This window comes from Balaenoptera borealis (genome assembly GCF_965194805.1).
Source record: "Balaenoptera borealis genome assembly, chromosome: 18".
NCBI classification, from domain to species: domain Eukaryota; kingdom Metazoa; phylum Chordata; class Mammalia; order Artiodactyla; family Balaenopteridae; genus Balaenoptera; species Balaenoptera borealis.
In genome coordinates this window covers 66,710,822-66,730,822 of record NC_138877.1, presented here as the reverse complement: position 1 = coordinate 66,730,822, position 20,001 = coordinate 66,710,822, and the positions used below count along the sequence as shown (strand labels likewise).

At 41.3% G+C, this 20,001-nt stretch overlaps 1 protein-coding gene across 8 annotated transcripts in view; it reads right to left on the bottom strand.

The window, feature by feature from the left end:
* The window catches only part of MBNL2 (muscleblind like splicing regulator 2), a 158,501-nt gene extending 150,936 nt beyond the window's left edge, over nucleotides 1–7,565 (bottom strand). For 2 of the 8 annotated variants that reach the window (XM_082366150.1, XM_082366149.1), the window contains exon 1: nucleotides 7,289–7,565. The gene's annotated coding sequence lies outside the window, so the exon portion shown is untranslated. The remainder of the gene's footprint in view (nucleotides 1–7,288) is intronic. The other 6 variants (XM_082366153.1, XM_082366157.1, XM_082366152.1 and 3 more) reach the window with 6 other exon arrangements.
* Between the last annotated feature and the right edge of the window lie 12,436 nt (nucleotides 7,566–20,001).

Genomic DNA, 20,001 nt, shown 5'->3' with positions numbered 1-20,001 from the left:
GCTCTCTCTAGCCTCTATTATTTTTCCTTCAAGACATCTTCTAGATTTGCCCTTTCTCCTCCATCCTCACACGGCCATTCTAAGGCAACTCCTACCCACACGATGCCTGGAATATTGCAAAAGTTTTCCGGCCAGTGGCATCACTTGTTACAAATTTTCTAACCTCTAACCTGATCTCACAAGTTCAATTCAATCCTTATAAAGCATTAGACAGGATGCTGTAGGTAACAAATTAAACTCTTCCACATGGCTCTTTAGTTCTTCCATATTCTCACTCCCCGACTCTGTCTAAACTTATTTCCACACTGAAAAAATGCTTATTTTCCAGCATTTAATCCCTAGTCTTCGAAGTTCCACACTGGCCCCTACATTACATCATGCTGTTCCTCCCTTCTAGAGATAATCTTCCTTCCTCTATTTTTGACTATTGTCCTCTCCAAACTTTTTAGATCATATATCCCCATCAGAAAAATACTTTTGTGCAGGAACAACCATTATAAGGTTAGTTACTTATTTATAAATGTTATACTTGCATAACAATACTAATATGCTATATACGTTATCAAACATGTGAAAAGTGACATTTTAAAAGGACGGGTTAAATAACATATAAGATGTAAGTTCAACTATTTCCTTTCCTCACGGAGATGATGACCTTGCCCTAGGCTTGGGGTGTAAACATCCCGTTGTAGAAACACTGATCTAGACAAAGTATATCCATAGAGAGCTAGAGGAAGTATCTCTTCCTCTTCGAAGCCTTATCTAGTACTCCAACCCAAAAGGAGTTCCACTTTCCTGAACTCCCAGAGCATTGAAAGCTACAAGCAGTAAATCACTGACATAATATATACTTCACCAATACTTTTTAGTTGATTAGGTGAAGCTTGCATCTAGGATGCCTGAAATTGATAGATTTTTTAAAAATAATTCAATATCTTAATTAAAAACATACTGTCTTCCCAAAATTGCTTGGGTTGGGCTCTAATCCACTATGCAACATCCATTGCAAGAAAACTCCAAGTCAGGCTGCAGTGTCATTTCATTTAAAGACTATTTGATCTCATTGAATATCATATGCACAGATTCCCACAGTTTTGAGGACCAGCTTTTCCGCTTTTTGGCTAGTGAGATTTTGAACACATTGCTTAACCTCACTCAAATTTGGTTTTTATTTAATTTATCAGATGGGGACAAATAGGGAACTTTGTGTCCATTAAAAGAGACAATAAGCATAAAAACAGAAATGATATATGAAGTAAGATACTAGTGTTATTACACCCAGTATTTATGTATCATAATGTAAACTATATAAAGTACATCTGAGATTTCTAAAATAATCGGCCTCCTACCTTCACCTTGAGCTTTCTTTCTGCAAATAAATTATTTTTATTTTCTCTATTTTATTTGCTCAGCTGAAAACATGGTGCTGCCTCCCTATAGGATTTGGAGGTATGATCGGGCCTGAGTTTAAATCCTGGCTCTGCCAAATACCAGCTGTGGGATCACGGGTGTGTTCCGGAAACTTTCAGAACTTCTATTGGCCAGCATTAACTTTGCGGGGTTAACAGTAACTTCATGAAGTTCTTTTAAGGTTCGAAATACACAAGATATGTGTGTAAAGCACCTAGTTTATAACACATGCCACTAAAATATTAATTTCTGCCCCGACCCCTTTAACAGGCTTAAGAGAACTCAATGAGGTGCTCTAATGGGCAAATGGACTACTTTGAATTTTGGGTTCATTGTTGACTATGGGTTTTCCCTGACCTGTGAGCCATTTACAACCATTTACGAATTTTATGTTCTAGAAGCACCTCCTTGCCAGTCATGGCCAGACTCACGTTGCTACTGTGTGCCTGGGTTGGGGCATGAAGCCAGTGTAGGTTTTGTCCCCTAATGACTTCTGAGCAGTCAGAGCTGGGAAAGCGAAGCCCACCAACCTCTCCTGCTCTGCTGCCGCATCCGGGACGCCTACTGTACCAGTTTTTAAGTGTACTTGTCCAAGAAAGCATCTGGGGACAGGAGAAGGTGACACGCATACATGTACCAGGAGCACCTGTGTCTCCTGGTTTTCTAAATTCAAATCCAACGCTGAAAAAAAATCAATGAATAAAAGTTTTAAAAATCCGGTTCGTAACTCATCTCCGCCAGAAGCCTTACCTAGTACATCCTCACAGGCGTGCTCTAATTTTAGGCTCCCAGTTTTTAACCCTCTGTTTGAACTGTTAATTGAGACAAAGTCTGTGAAAGCCCTCTGTAGAGGGTAGGGAACTATGCATATGCTAATTATCCTTCTGAAGGCATTTGTGTGCTGCGCTGCTCTTACCTTCTTCGTAAGTGTCTCGTTCCCCAGCTAGTGTGGATGGCAAACTGCTCAGGCCCAGGGACCTGCAGCGTCTTCCATGCCCCCTGCCTCCTGCTGCTGTCTTCTGAGGCGGCACACTCCCCCAGAGCTCTTCTCTGGCAACCAGCTCGCCTCGATGCTCCTAGACCTTAGAGCCTGCCCATCTGCCTGCCAGGACCCATCGCTGAAAGGAATTCTTGAGGCTCCCCTACACCCTCAGTCCCCTCTCCCAGCTCTTCCCAAACTGGGATCCTTCCCTTGTGGCTTGTCTGTGCCCAGAGAACACACATTAATTTTGATGTTAGGGTGAAAAACAAAGCAAAACAAAAACTTTGTGTTTAAAAAGGGAAATAGATTTTTTTTTAAAGTAACTGTGCTTTTAAAAAAAAAGGTGTGTGTGCGGGGGTGGAGTTTAACCCTCCAGGGTCAGGAATCAGGTTTCCTTGCTGGGATGGGGACGGTGAGATCTCAGCCACCCCGAGGCTCAGAAGTGTGGGAGAGGGTCTGGGATTTCCTTTTGTTGATTGATGGCTAAGATTTTTTTGGACGATGCACCCATATTCCCCAGTCATTTTGGGGCTGACTCTCAGCTTGCTGAGATGGGGGGAATGCTCTCAATAGCCCCATATTTTGGATTTGTGGGAGCAGCATTCTCATACGTCTGTTGCTGATCTTACATCATTATATGTTATTTAAACAGCATTATGCTGAGAAATATAGTAGAGGTGAAGAAATTACAGAGTTAAACTCAAAATTCCTTCTCTTATTCCTCCCCCAAACACCAAAACTGTCTCAAACCTACAATTAACGTCTGATGGTTAACAATGTTAAATTAATGTTAGCCAATAAAGTTATTATTAAAGTCTTTGAAACTTACAATTCTGCATTGTTTCTTTCTGTCCTACATTTTGCACGTACTCAAAGTTAGCTATTAGGTAATTGACTTGTTCTAACCAAATGGCAAAAGCCAGGGGAACCAAGAGGTGTTTAATAAACACTTGTTGACTGATTGATGGAATATACCGACCTAGGATCTCGGAGACAATGCAATCTTTGTCAGAGCACTAAGGTAAATCGGTGGGTCCACTTTTATTACCAAGCGTTTCTGCCATATTGAGGGGAGCAGGCCAGCCGAAAACTTATCCATCAGCACTGTGGCTCCGGCTCACAGAAGAAACCCTATGGCCTTGACTTTCACACCTGTGTTCACTCTCAGCAACAGAGCGGGGACCAGCTTCAGCTCAACCAGGCTGAGCAATTGGAGGCATGGCCTGATGCAGACCAGCCATGACGCCACCTTGAGCTCCTTACTATGAATATTATCACAGCTGCAACTAACGGTTCGTGCACATTAAACAAAACAAAACAAAACAACAAAAACCAACTGAGCTGAGTAAAAATCTGGAGGAAAAAAACAGTATTGCAACTAATTTACAAAGCCCAGCTAAGTCTTCCTGCATCATTCTTCTGCAATAAAGCAAAGCATGAAGTACCAAGTTCCTTGGTCCACCCGGCAGCGGACATCTGTGCCCATCTGGTTCCTTCCAGAAAGTACGCCTGGGCACATGACATCTTCACTTCTCTTCACAGCCACTTCCTCTCTTTCTTTGCTGGGCCTTCAGGTTGGGCCTCAGGCAGGTTTTATGAGAGGAGCTAAGTGTGTGTCCTGGCCCCTGTGCTGCTCTACCCCCGGGCTTCCGTGCTCACCTGGCCTGCCTTTGGACCTACAGCTTTCTCGTGACTTTGCTTCGGGCTCACATTGATGCCTCACACCTCCCTATCTTTCCATAACGCCCCTCGCCCCCCTGCGCACCTGCTCCCCAGAGATGCCAGCTTTCTCTGCCTGACACGGCAGTCACAACTGTTTCTGACCCACCAGCTCTCCTGTGCAGCTGTACCTGGAGCTACTCAAGACCCCAAACTATGTTTTCACAACCAACATATCCTGCAGGTGTCCCACCTCTTCGTTAATCAGAATCCTTTGCCACTTGCCACGTGGCCAGCCTCCTTCTATGTGGATAATATGTTTTGTCATCTTGGAAAACGTAAACAAATCAGTAGGCCTTCCCATTTTTTTTTTTTCTTATTGACGTCTCGTTGACATACAATACCCAGCTTTTCTCGTTACCGGTAGGAAAGTGCAGGAAGAAAGGAACAGAAAACGCATGCAAGCCTGAGCCTTATCAGTCTCCCATAAGGAAATCCCGCAAACTCAATATCTAAATCCTCTTCTCCCAATTCTTGCTTGGAAGCGTGAGTACCTGATCTTGAATCTCTGTGGCACTCCCCGAGCGGGATTGGCTGGTAGCCATGTGATATTGATTTGTTTTTTACCATAGCAACAGCAAATTAAAACAACTAGCAGGGAGAAGGGAGGCTGTTAACCAGTAACGCTACACGACCAGTAGATTTCACAAGCGTATTTTTCTCCTTTCCTCTCATTTTCTCTCTCATTCACTCCACTTGCACACATTTAATACCAAAGTCAAAGCAAAAATAGCACTAAATGCTTTGGGCACTGCAAGGCCTGTGTCTGAAGGGCCTGGTTTGCACAGTTTCTAGTATATTGCACAAGATCAACGGAGAAAATGCACACAGCAATGCTCTGATTTCCTTGGAAATTGTATGCGTTGGTCTAAGGATAAATATCCCTAGAAAATGTACATGAACATGAAGTAGGTTGAAGGGTTCTGTATAGATGACTATATATCTTAACACCCTAAGGCATTTACCAGTTTCATTAATAGGGAGGTTTTATCCCTTTGTACTTTAACTAGCTCACTGTGTCAAGAGACAAACCACTTTTTTTTTTGGATGCAAGGTCAAGATCTCTCAAAATGCTAGAAGTATGAAGGAAAGTGTGGCAAGTATTATTCAGTTCTATTAAGAGAGAGAAAAATGGAGATGGGTTCTTGCTCAAGGCTACACAACACAAGCAGTCCTAGAGAGGGTGCGAACTAGAACTGGGAACTCCCGAGAACTCCAAGCTGTTCGAACGGAAATTCTTTCTGAAAAGGCTCCTTATTAAAAACTAACCATCCCCTGGTCGCGACGACCAAGGTTGCCACTTGTGACACGGGCTGAACAGCCTGCAGTACTGACTGGACTGCCCTTCCTGGGGTCCATCTGCACGAGGACACGGTGCTTTTTCTATCAGAGCGGCTGTTCCCACCATCGCGACCAGCCGCGAACTTGGTGGCATAACCTGGGCCCTAAAAGTGGCTCTGGGGGAGCTGGGAACGGGGCCACGGGGACCGTCCGCCCAGGGGGCAGTGCTGGGCTGCACTGAGGAGAAGTGGGACCAGAAGCAGAGCCGTGCCCCACTCCCTGCCGCTTCCAGGAGCGCAGCCAGGGTCCTGCACAAAAACCGCCCTGACCTGCCCGACATGAGGAAGCAGGTAGGAGAAGATGCCCTATTTCTGCTGGAGGTCGGCTTTGGGTTTAGAAAGGAGGGGAATATGAAGACCTAACTCAAGACCTGCCAAGTGAGAGTTAGAATGTTCCTAGCCAGGACATAAAAAAATATTCCTCTCCACGAGCTTGAATAAAAGAACACACAGCAGAAATAGTTGGGAGATGACGTCAGAAGTTCTGGGCTAGTGTCCTGCACTTCTCCTTGAAAGTAAAAACAGTGGGTCTGGAAGAATCTACGTGGCATTGCCCTTATTTAAATGAGTACTTCTACGGCTTCTTACAAAACAGGCAAGCTAGCTGAAGAAACTTCATCTTATGTACAGGTTATAAGAACCTCTTTATCTTTTTACTTTATTATCCTCAAAATGCACATATGACTCAATTAACAAATATCTTCCCACTTAACCTTTGTCTTTTCAAAGGCCAGTGATGTTTCTTGAATAACATTCACGGTGGTGATGGTTAGGCAAGTCAGATTTTTTTTTTCTTTGCTTCAGTGCTTGCTAACTATTCTAAAAATGTTACACATTTATTGTAAACATATGCTTCTGAGGCCTAACAAAAAAGCACAGTTTCCTCATGCCTGGCAGAAATTTAAAACGGAAAAGGGCAGAAAGAATTCTTTAACAAATATATCCTTTCCTTCTCTTGGGCCAAGTGTGTTAAAAATAAATCTTCTCCATCATTTCTCACTGCTGCTTCTCGGCAAGAAAGTTGATATGGTTCGGCACAGTGAAAACACAGCTTTAAAAGCTAGCCTGCCCTCATTAAATTATTCTGCTGGCTGTGTGTTCTCATTAAAAATGCATAAAGATCAGATAATTGCAGTAAGCATTATTAACCCAGCTTTACTTTTGAATATAATGGTTCCACTTTTAAGCTGGAAACAAAGGCTCAGACATGCCAGAAAAAGAAATGTAAACATTGAACTACAGTATCGAAAACTTGTCAGAAAGCTACCTCTTGCTGGCTTGTTAAAAATGTGCTTTTGAAACTCAGTTAAAGCCGTGGCATTGTAGAGCTAGGTAGGTCGCTAATTTCCAATAAGTAGACGTATTTTTTTGGCTAAACGTCCAATCGATAATTATTTACCATGAAGTTTTTTTCCTTTTTCTTAATTACGAGTCTGTTTTCAAATAATAGGATCAACGTAAACTTTATTTATTCGGGAGCTAACTACGACAGTATGAACATTTTCTAGAACAAGAAAATAAGAATGCTCCCAAGAATTCAAATGGTTTTTGTTGAGTAATCAATGGATCTATTCTTTGAATAAAAACTCGTTTTATGCCTCACCCCAAACAGGCAGCATAGATTCACGCTTTGCCATTTCTCTTTCTCGAATCACAATGTTACGTAAAACTCCAGGGTCCCCCCTGCAAGTATTACATTTGAACTAGTGGAATCCGGTTTCCCTGGCTTCCCTAAGCAACATACACGGAATGCAGCATACTGCAGCAAACTCTTTAAACATTCAGGAAAAAAAAAAAAAAAAAAAAAAAAAGAAGGTGGGGGGGATGATTTCCCTACCTTGTTTAGCTCTGCCTCTCCTTTCCTTTTACAGTAACCCCAGGAACATCTGGCAAAATCAAGCGGCCGAGGCTTCTCCGCTGCATCATGAGGAAGAAATTTCCATGTAAATAGTTCTCATTCCCTGTTTATTGTACTCTGAGAGCCGTCTGCCGTATCTGGAAAATTTTGCCTTCAGATGATGAAGCAAAGACAGTCTAAACTCTGTTGCTGTAAGCTGCAGCCCTTCCTTCCGACAAATCCCTCCCAGCTGTGAGCAGCCAATCCCCAGCCAGTTCGTCAGCCCTACTCGTCTGAAACTGGCCCTAATAGGATGACTGACACAGCAACACAGCACTTGCAGTGTGTGAAAACAGTGCATCCATACTGATGAAAGAGGAATTTCCCTCTCAGAAGAAAGCAATCAGAGCACCAAGACAAAGTGGCACATAATTGGCAGAGCAGAGAGAGGGGTAGCTCCAGAAAACACCCTTTAAGACAGCCAGCCCAAAGCTTGTGGCTGCATTGTCAATACTTTGGAAAATAGAAAACTCTGCAGATTTAGGAAAAATCCAGGTTGTACATGAAACTGAAGTCGTTACCCCATTGGACAAAGCATATATTTTTTTAAAAGGAAAACAATTCAATGTCTGCCATGGAAATTAATATACCTTACAAAACGTTTGCATATGATTTCCATTAGTGAGGAAGGACGTGTTAGCCCAAGTGCATAGTCAAAGTCAAAACACGCTTATATCCCTCGCACAGTTTTCCTGTAGAACATCTGTTACTGCAGTGGTTAATTACTGTAGCCCATATATCTTTCCTCTTAAGTTTTCAGACTCCCCGGGACTTCAATTAAGGAATTCTGAACAATAAAATTGATATCTGTACTTCACCCTTTGTGCTCTTGGCAAGCTCCCCTGAGAGGATTAGGTGTGCCTTAACCTAACCCTTAGGTTCCTTGGGTACCACTCGATAAATACCGTGCATTGGTCCATATTGTCATTAATGAAGCAACCATCACAGGAGGATGTTTACTGCTGAACACACATGGCACGTGACCCAAGGGGCGCCATCAGGTGCAACTCCACAAAGGATGGTCTGGAGGTGCTGAAGTTCCCTGAGATAAAGCAGAAGAGGAATGGAAAGCTTAGTAAGGGTTATTTACTTCTTTCCCAGTCAATGGTACTCCGTTCTGAAAAAGTATAAATGGCATTTAGAAAACACAAAAAAGCATACATTTTCCTTCCACTAAACACAACATTTTGAATTTTAAAAAAACTGCGTTATGATTACATGGCTAGACCAAGGTGGGAACAAAGGCCCATTCATCTGAAAGGTTGAACCCAACGCACTGTTGTTTATAAGCGACGGTTTGATGCATCTGTAATGAAATAACAGTTGGGGTGGAATGTAATGGTTTCTTTTGATTTTGGCAATTGCATTTAAAAATCACAATGTTTCATATGATTTGTAGGCTCTTTCTTTAATAGAATACCATACTTTATTCCCCTTGAATCTTATACTTACAATTTGTTTTCATCCCAGTGTAAATCCAAGATATACCTAACTTAGAGTCTTTCATCTACTATAATTTTTCTGGAAATTTAAATGATCTCTGTGGTCAAACAGGTAAACAATTATTTTTAAATATTCTTAATATTATACTGCATGTAAATGGGATATCACAGGTTTATGAATATCCTCTTCCTGATCCCCCTCTGATTAAGACTTTAAAACTACCTTTCCCTTGATTTAAATCCTGAAATTTTAGTCTTCTTTGACTCATTCTTCTGTTTTCTTTTTTTTAAAGGCTTTATTTTTTAATTTGTTTATTTTATTTATTTTTGGCTGTATTGGGTCTCTATTGCTGCACGGGCTTTCTCTAGTTGTGGCAAGCAGGGGCTACTCTTCGTTGCGGTGCACGGTCTTCTCATTGCGGTGGCTTCTCTTGTTGCGGAGCACAGGTTCTAGGCGCGCAAGCTTCAGTAGTGGCGGTGCACAGGCTCAGTAGTTGTGGTGCATGGGCTTAGTTGCTCTGCGGCATGTGGGATCTTCGCGGACCAGGGCTCGAACCTGTGTCCCCTGCATTGGCAGGCGGATTCTTAACCACTGCGCCACCAAGGAAGCCCATTCTTCTATTTTCATTCAATGAAACTAAATCTGGTTGATTTTTTTCCTTCTAGCTAGTTCACAAATCTGACCTATTACCTGGCTAATGCAAATGCTAATAAGCTGGCTTCTGGGACTCAAGCCTCCCCATGTTCAAGCTCCCCTGTTGCCAGACAGGTTTTCCGAAGTCATGTAGTGTCATGTTCCTTTCATATTCAATTCTTCTCTCTTAAAATCCAAACTACTGACTTTCAAGGCCCTTCATAATCTGGGCCCTCCCTTTCCACTCAACTTTTTCTACTCTGTTTTTCTAAGTGAACTTTGTGAGGGAGCCATGCCTGAGTCTCCAGGACCTGACTCCCACAGCCCATCTTCAGACCTGGCTCCCAAGAGCTTCACTGAATAAAGTCTTATCCAACCTTTAAACCTCAGCTTGCATCCTCTTTCTTCTGTGATGGCTTCCCTGTTCACATTGTCTTCTCTGATCTTCTCCTTCAAAAGCATTCTGCACTGTTCATTTTAGCAGACCATTAAACCCTTAGCAAGGAGTTGATCTTCCCATCTCAGAAGGCTAGGCTTGCATAGTATATTAAAGAAGGTAATGCATGTAAAGTGTCTACACAGTGGCTGGCACGTGATAAATGCTCACTAAATGATGGCTATTCTTATCTTAATTTCTATATTGTTCATTGCATTTAGCAAGATGCCACGCACAAACCTGCTGAGTTCATGACTCCTATCTCAAGAATTGATATCGTATCCATCCAATTGCACCAGCCAAGAGTCTGGCAGTCATCCTTGACCCTCCTCTCCCCAACCACCATATGAAATCTATTACCAAAGCCTGTCAAGTTTAGCACCTAAATATTTTGAAACGTTTCACTCTGCTCCATCTCCACCAGCGCAACTTTGTCCAAGCTCTCAGTGTCATTCACCATGACTATTGAAATAACCTCCTGGCTGGTGTCCTGCATATATTGTTGGTCCTTCCAATCCCTTTTCTGCACCTCAGCCAGAATAATAATTCAAAAACAGAATTTTGAATACTCCACATACTTTTGCTATGGACCGAGTTGTGTCCCACCAAATTCATATGTTGAAGCCCTAAGCCCCCATGTGACGGCAGTTGCCGATGAGGCCTTTGGGAGGTAATTAGTTCATGAGGGTGGGGCCCACATGATGGGATTAGTGTCCTTATAAGCAAAGACACCAGGGAGAGAGATCTTTTTGCTCCCTCTCAGCCAAGTGAGGACACAGCAAGAAGGCAGCCAGGAAGAGGGCGCTCACCAGAACCCAACCATGCTGGCACGGTGATTTCAGACTTCCAGCCTCTAGAACCATAAGAAAATAAATTTCTGTTGTTTAAGCCACCCAGTCTACGTGGTATTTTGTTATGGCTGCTTGAGCTGATGAACCTAACCTTTAAACATCTTTGAGTTGCTATTAGGAAGAGATGACAGTTTTCAAAATAGCCTCCAAGGTCTTGTGCTACCCAGCCCCTGCCTACCTCTCTAGCCAACCAGAGGCCATTTCTTCAGGGAACCCTTCCCTAACCCCCAAGAGGAGTATCCAGTCCACCTGTTGTTTTCTCTCACAGCCCCGTACTCTCTAGAGCAGTGCTTCTCAAATTTAATATGCATGTAAATCTCGCCCCCCAGGGATCTTGTTAAAAATGCACGTTCTATCTCAGTCGTTCTTAGGTAGATGCTGAGCTTCACTAACAAGCTCTCAGGTGATGCTGCTGGTCCATGGACTATTCTTTGAGTAGCAAGATTTTATAGATGTTGTTCATTTTATAGCACTTTTTAACAGGATATAGTGATACATTTCTTTGGTTAATTACTTAAGATCTATCTTCTCAACCAGCTTGTCAGTGTCAGAGTCACCACTACCTCTTCAGCATCTAATCTAGGATGTGCCTGGCACATAAAAAGAGATTCTCAATAATAAATGTGTGTTGAATTAATGAATTGATCAATACAGTGTACTGCAGATCCAAGCTGGACTTTTTTCTTTTTCTCCTCCTCCTCCTCCCCTTTTGCTTTGTCGCTAATTCAAACATCCATCATCTTTTGTCTATTCTTCACCTCTCTGCCTCCAATCTTGCCCCTCACTTCTCACTCTATTCACAACACCACAGCCAAACTCATCTTTTAAAAACACAAATCTTATGGTGCCATTACCTGCACAAAGTCACTCAGTGACTCCCTATTACCTTCAGAATAAATCTCTTGCCTAAAACTTGAGTATATTCTCTCACCACTCCTCCTGAACTCACTTCCCTCCTACTTCACATCTAATATTACTAAACTAATTTTAATTTTATTTCCTAGAATGCATTGTGCCCTTTCTAATTTAGAGCCTGGATTCCTTCTGCATGAAACATCTTTTATTTCTTTTACATCCATCTAACATATTTCCATCCAGCAACATTTAATGTACACATCACCTCTCCCAGGAAGCCTTCCCTGACCACCAAAGCTTCCCTGGCAATTTGACATTTTATTCTTTATAGCAATTATCCCATATCAATTAGCAATTAAATATGTCTTACTTGTTTATGTACCTCGCTAGTCTCTATAAGAGAAGTGACCATGTCTTTCTTGCCCATCAGTTTATTCCAGTACCTAGAACATGCAGTGATATAATAGACATTTATTAAACAGTTGTTGAATGGTTAGTGGATAACTTGAAAAAAGCACTAGTAATAAAGTGGCAAAGACAAATTCAGGGTTCAAGAAAAAAAACTGATAATGAAGTCAAAGAGACAATGGATTTGGTCTATATATTAAAAAATGTTTCTCTAGAGAAGGGAAAGGAGAAATACTACAAAAGCCATAAAGTACATGCAGGTATGATCGTCTCCTTTGTTGGATATACCAAAGTTAGCAAGCTTACAGGCAAGAGGAAAATTAATCTTTGATGATGTTTAAAATGGAGGTGATTTCCATAGAAACAAAGCCTTCCTTCAAGTGGAAATGGATAGGTGTCCTAGAACAGATGGAAGTGTTGACTTTCCAGAAGAGATGGCTAGAAAGGAGAAGTTTGTTTACAGCGAAAGAGAAATGAGACAGGAAGGCAAGGTGCAGATGGGTCAGGTCTGTGACAATTCAATCTCAGGGTGAATTCCTCTCTCAATATAATATCTCTACCTTACACTTCCCCACCTAGTTCTTTAGTAGATACTGTTTTTTTATTTTCCTCTAGTTATTTTATGTATAAATCCTATTGGAAGTCCTTTGAGGACACAGATCATGCATTTAAGTCCTTCTGTATCCTCTACACTGCCTAGCATGGAGCAATGCTGAATTAATTTTGGTTGGTGGATTTTTATTTATGAACCTGCAGAAAATTTGCATACTTAGAGGAGACTGGTAGTTTTTTTTTTAATACGTGGATTGTCAAAAATGCAGTAGGAAATAGAAAATTTGTTTTATAATCATTAGAAAAAAAGTTATAGTGTTTTCAATCAAATTTATTACAAAAAGTTCAACTGGTTCCTAAATTTTCTCTGTAGGTCCAGGGGCAGTAGACTTGGGGAAAAATTAAGACTAACATTTCTGGGTTAAAAAAAATAAATTGCATAAAGCATATAAATAAAATACCGTCTGAGAAATCCTTTGCATAGACATGGCACATAATAAATGCTCAATATATGTTAACTACGACTGTTATTACTGCTGCTGTTATCATCATCGGCATCATCATTTTTAGTTTCTAGAATTCTAGCAAGATTTCACTGAGGAGTCTATGTGGTAATGGACTAAAGTAGAGATTTCCAAACTTTCTTGGTTTGTAGCAGTATTTTTTTCACCATGCTCCTAGACCAAAAGAAACACCTAATTGTTCTATTTATTAACTAGATCCTAACAACTTAGTAAGAGTTTATGTTTCCACAAGTTTGTAGCTGATTGAAAAGTTAATACAAAAAGTTTAAAAGAAAAAACAGTATTTTTATTTCATTCTTAAATAACCTTAATTAGTTATTAATGAATTGTGTGAGTGCCTACTGGGCACTGCCTACAATTCTCAAAGCTTGAAATAAGAGTGAAACACTGCTCTCGTTTCCTGCTCCACATTGATTTTTGTGTTGCACTTGCTTTTCTTCTTAGCAATTCCTGAAAGTCCAACTTTGCAAAGGTATATGATACCATTGAAAGGAATGTAGTGTGTTTCTAATACTGGAATTGCATTACTTTGAATTAGTAGTTTGCACAGTTTCTGACAAATGTTAAATATTTCTGTGTTTCCCCTGGAAATATAAAATATTCCATGGAACCCCTGTGTGTTCACCGCAGTCTCCCAGGGTGACTCATGGTTCAATTTGGGAACCATAGCACTAAGGCAAGGGTCGCGACAGGTTGGCCAACATCACCTGTCCCAGTGTTTTTTTCTGGTGTGATAGCTGCATCAGGCTTCCTGTCCTGAGGCCCAAGGGGATTTGGAGTTGCAAAGACAAGGTCAGGACATGTCCAGTCCTGAAACTGAGGTCATTTGAAAACAAGCTTCTGAGTAGTGGGTGAACCTTATGGTCCTCAGAATTTCAGATGCTTGTGGGCCAAATAGAGAAGAACGTGATGGGACAAAGAGGACTCTGATGCTGCCAGCTGTTCACAGGGAGAACTTGCCAGTGACCACTTGCCTTTCAAAATGGTGAATTCTGAAAATAAGTGCAAAGAGGAAGAGACAATGAGTCTTTTTCCTATAATTCCTCTTCATTAAGACCACACACATCTTTTGCAGCTCATCTCCATTGTTCTTCTAGGCTAGCTGGTGGATCACCACGCTTCCCTCATATTTCCTGTTGTGGCCACCATAACTTGACCCTTCACCTATAAGAAAGGGTGACTATTCTTAGACCCTGTCTCCACCTCCTTATAGTAAAGTGGTGTGTCTGAAAGAGAATCCTCCAAACCTGAAATGCTAGAGGGGGCTGGCATGCTCCCCTTGTTGGATTACCTGAAAGACTTTCCCGTCCATTGCCTCCTGACCATCTTCTGACCGAGGGGTCAAGCTGGACTGGGGTCTAATAGCAACTGGATGGAAGGAGATCTACTCACTTTGTTCTATTTTCCTTTCTCTTCCATAGCACCTGTCACCTTTCATCATACTATATAATCTACTTGATATTTATTCTTTGTTGTCCATTTCCTCCACTAGGATGTAGGCACCCATGGGCAGGGGGCTTTTCCTGTTTTGTTCATTGGCATAGTCCAAGTGCCTACCACATACTTGACATATGGGACTGATGATAAATATTCATTAAGTAAATGAATAAAATATGAGAGGACTGAAATGTGGCACAGGGTGAGTAGGAAATTGTGCTTGAGACACAGGAAACCATCAAAGCGGGAGTGGCACTCCCTAAGGGCCTTCCAAGGGTCATTAGAGCCACGTGTGTGCAAACCAGGGACAAGTCAAGACCGGCTATTGAGGGTGCAACTTTGTGCCACCTGATAGCGTGAGCTCTGGCAGAGTTGGGATGTCATGTTTCTTATGTTCAGTGAGCAGCCCAGATCCCTAGAAAGTGTCTTGAATGGAATGGGAATAACCTCCTTTCCAAAAGGCTGAGAAGTGGGTGGTGAGTTTGAGAAAAAGATCTTGGTGAGTTCTTGGGTGAGCCTCTGTGACAGCAGGAGAATGTGAGCTTGTTGACTAGAGAAGACAACTGTTGTCCTGGAGCGCCAGTATGAACTAGTTGTGGGAAATGAAGGGTGGCATGTGTGTAAGTGCAGCTTTGATTGCAAGCTTGATTTTAAAAATAAATACAACTGGTTTTGATGTAGTACAATATGACGTTCCTTGATGGAATGCTTTTCAAGGCTCTCATTCCCATCTCCATCTCTTTCAGTTTCTCCCAGGATAGCCACTCTACCTAGATTCGCTTTTTCACTCATCTGATTAGGATTTATGAAATACTTGCTATACGTTGGTTCCAACTGAGATATGGAAGATATAAAGATGAGTAGGACCTGACCCTGAGGAGCTTGAAGAATTACACAGAGGTTCCCCAAAGCACGATCTACGGATCTCAAAATGTTTCTGAAGAAAAGGGTCACAGCCAAGTAAGTTCAGGAAATGTTGGAATAACCAGTTAAGCATGTGCTTTCATCAAAGGACTTCTCAGAGGTTTAATTCTAGGAATATGCTTTGTGAATCTCCAAGGAAGGATATGTAGTTTGCCATGTTTGAAAATTTATTTTACCACAGACCCTTTTAATTAAAAAACATCTAACTCGTATGGTGTAACATCTAACTATATGGGTGATGCATTTTGGGGAACATTGGCCCAGATAAATATTTTTTTATTTTTCTTGTCCTGTTCTTTGGGCCATGCCCATATCTGCTTACCTCATTCACCTCAACGTCTTTTATCTGATGCCAGATCTTCCTACTCTATCAAGGTCCTCAACTTTGCCGACAACTTGTGAGGCATCTACCACGTCTCCAGTGCTACTTTCTACTCATTTCTTGGGACCACAGTTACCTGGAAGTCCCTGTGGCTCCAGGACGTCTTGGCTGGACCAGACCTTCACAACCGTCCTTCTTGGTCAAATCTTGGAGACCATTTGCCCAGGTTTTTCTGGCCAGCAGAGGGCCCCTGGTGGCTGTCCAGTGACCTACGGGCAGAACTACCCTTCCAAATTGTAACCCCACCTAAATCCTATGTTTCAACAAAAACACCAGTTTCTGGAAAATGTGTTATTCATCTCTCTCCTCCATCAAATGTCACTCATGACAAGTGCTTCTCAGGATTTCCCATAGTCTCAGGGGCTTGGAGGGGGTAGATACAATTTATTTACATAGTAAATATTAAATATTAATATAATATTTAATATTGTTAATTAACAATATTAATATTGTAATATTGTTAAATATTTACATAGCAATTACTATGTTGAGCACAACACTATGAAATACATGCTACTATTATCCCAGCCTTACCTTACAGAGGAGAAAAGTCACCTGCGCAGTTAAGGAACCTTTCCGGGGCCACACAGCGAGTCAGCGGTGGAGCCCATTTTCCCCAGGCAGGCTGGCTTCAGAGTGCATTTTCTTTGCCACTACAGCATGCTGCTCTAAAAGCAACAGAAAAAAAAAAATCATACAGTAAATTAGAAGGTGTCAAGTGTTGTTAAAAAAAAGAAAAAAAAAAGAAAAAGGAAAAGGAAAAGAAGGACACGGTACAGGGGACCAGACCATCTTACAATAAGTAGGCAGGACAGGCCTCCTTGAGAAAGTGTCCCTTGAGCCAAGATTTGCAGGGTTGGGGGAGTCTGTCACGGACCCCTGGAGAAACCTGCTCCGGCGGAAGATGCAAACTCCAGGGAGAATTCTGGAAGACCTTCATGTGGGAGGGACTTCTGTGTTCAACTGCTCTGGCCTCCAACTTGTCGCTGAATCCCACCCCTTGTTTCTTCATAGGTTTTCTCGGCTCTGCCCTGTTCTCTCCGTACTAATGGCATAATCCATTATTCCGTTTGGCTCAGTCCACAGCCTTAAAACAGTGTCTTCTGTCTCTCTGTCTTCCAGCCCAGGACTCCCCTCGCTGCCTTCCCTCTGTCAACAATCTGAAGGTGACAGATCTTTCTTTTCCCTTCTAGATGTTTCCCTATTTCTTTGCACTAAATTTAGGTTGATTCATCAAATCATCATCTCATTCAGATAATCCATTTAGATCTCAGTATATGTTCTTGATCATCAAAATTTCAAACTTATATAAAGTGTTCTGAATTTTCTTTGAAGAACAGGTGGTATGTTTTGTAATACAAATTTTGTCTTTAAGAAATAATTTGTGCAAAGAGAAAGCATCTGGCTTTGTTTCATCTGCTACAGAAAAGGGATCATGCCATGGATAGATTCTTTACCAGAAATGGGCAATTATTTAGCCTTCCATCTGGATCAGAGAGAAAAATAGGTTCACCTTAGCAACAGCATTCTGATGCTGATGTCATCACCTTACATCATTCCGGTCTCATGTCACTGTGTTCTTTCTCTAAAATCTCAGACCTTTAAATCTCAACGCTTTATAGATCTCTGCACCTAAAAGGCTTAATGAGAAAGGAAGAAATAGCCACATTTAAATATTCACTGAGTCATAATCCTGAACTCTGTTAGCAGGTCTCTCGTCTACAGCCAAACAAAATGAGAACTGTTCCTTTTCGACTCACTCCAATTTTTGCTACAGCTTTGCCTAAGATACCCTCATATCTCCCGAGTTGTGCTGATGCCCACAGCCCCCTCTCTGTGCCCCCCAGCCCGCTGGATTGCCAGCCTCCCCAACAAGCCTGATCACTTACAAATGGAATTATTTTATTTTGCAAAGGAGCCCAGTCCTCAGGCGATTATGGTGCGATTACAATCATGGATCCTTAGGGCTGGAAGATATCTTACTGTTCATCTAGATTCTAGCCCCTTATTTGAAGGCGAGGAAACACAATGCTTGGCTTTTATTAAAGCAGAAGAGATTTGAACCCTCTGGAAGTTTGTACTTCCTCAAAATTTCAGTGAGGATGATTCCAGGGTGTCATATTATGCACTGGGTGCATACTTGGCCCCCATTCCCTGCATCTCTGCCCCAGGCGCCTCCCCACGGTCTCCTTCATACACAAAAATTCCATACACCCAACTGGCTGAATTATAGCAGCCAGAAATCCTTCCTGTACCAGAAACTGGTCTGAGACTCCTCCATTTAGAGTTTAAATACTCACTGTGGTCTCAAAATAAATAACATTTAAAAATTCGCGTCGTGTAGGATCATTTAAGCTATGTTTATTTACAGTAATAAATATTTGTATATATCTACAGGAAAAATTTGCTGTCAATGAGTAGAAAACTATCCACATACATGCAACACCTTGGCAAAAGCAGGTGCTCAGCTTTCAAAACCACAAGCTCTGCTACAAACAAAGACTTCCTTCATGAGTTCTCATCACGTATTAACCGTCACGTTCCAGAAGTAATTTCAAAAGTTCTCAGTTTGCTGGATCCCTGACTAAGAAGCACAGATGATATTTTTAATCTATTTTAATCTTAAAGCGTAAACATTTTTAACATAATTAAGCATTTATAACTTTGCTTTATATATACTTTGAGTTACGTAACATTGCTGAGCTAATAATTTGGACCATACTTTTAAAAACTCTCTATTCTCGAGATTTCACATTTAAATATAATGAGGAAACTGCCTTTTGGTTAGAAATCAACATTTTCCTTGTAAAGGACTTTTTAACATTGAAAAAAGAGAAACAAAAGATTCCCAAACTTCAAGGAAAATGTAAATTTCACCAAATGGGCAATTAGAGCATATTTTTCACACCGAATCAACTAATAAGTACTTATTGCCCTAATTATTCTGACACGCAAATACGGATTCTATCGTTCTCAGAGGAGAAAAAAGGGCTGCCTAATTTATCTTTATGTCTTCAATATTGGAAAGATTATTATTAAGCACTCATTATACACTCTCTTTTGAAAAGCACTTTACAATCATTTTTCACTTCATACTTGTACTCAATCTGGGAGGTCACTTTCTTTACCTTCATTTTACAAGTAGAGAAACTGAGATGCCGAAGGTTGAAGGCTTCATCCTGGGTCTCTAAAGAACCTATTGGCTGAGGTGGGTGGTGAACCCAGATTCTGTGTAAAATTTAGGCCCTTCAGTGGCACAAACACTCAGACATGGTCTAATCCTGAAACTTGAGCAAAGATTCATACTCAATTGCCATGTTTTAGCAGGGAGTTTGCAAGTGAAATTTTGGTGGGTTCTCTTGCTCGTGAAGAGGAAAATAATAAGGAAAGGGATTGTCTTGAAAACATGAAAATATAGAGCACTTCTTGAAATGTTCTAAAGGAAATACCGAGGTTTAATTTTTAAATTCATAATTAAATTACTCAAATCATATCTTTATGGTATTTTGAATTCATTTCTTGTGTGTTTCTAGCTGCTTGGGTAGCTGTTTGATTTTACTGCCCCCAACTTTAAGAACTCTGCTTAATGGACAAACCAGCTACAGCTTGACAAACCAAATAAATATTTTGTAAGAACACATTTTCAGTTAGTTTACTTAGTCCCTGAGGTTAATGTTCAGGGCCACTGTGTATGACCAAGGAGGTTATGCGTGGCAGATCTCCAGGGCATTATTCAGGTTGTAGTCAACATTCTGCAGTCACCATTCATAAAATACGTGCTCCCCTGGAGTTATGCAGTACACAACCTGCTCAACCGTACGTGTCTGCCCAGTTAACATCTTCAGATTAAGACTGGGGTGGTAGGCACTAATAGGGGCTGGTCACAGATTTACCACTTTTAGATAATCTTTGTGTTTCTCCCCTGACTCTTTTCTAGTCGTCTGTAAATCTTGTCATTATTTTTTCAAATCTTTCTTAAGCCCCTGACCCATATACATCTACAACTGAGACTTCTCTACACTGCTCCTAATAGCCTAAGGACTAATAACTAGGGTTTCTAAATCCCAGGAGATTGATAAAATAAATCCATGAATCAGCTTTTACTTCTACAGTCCTAGGAACAATCTAGTTCTGTTGTACAATCTGGGCCAGGCTGCAGCTTCCTCAAAAGGCTTGAGTTCCAGCTCTACAAAGGAATCAGCGGTATA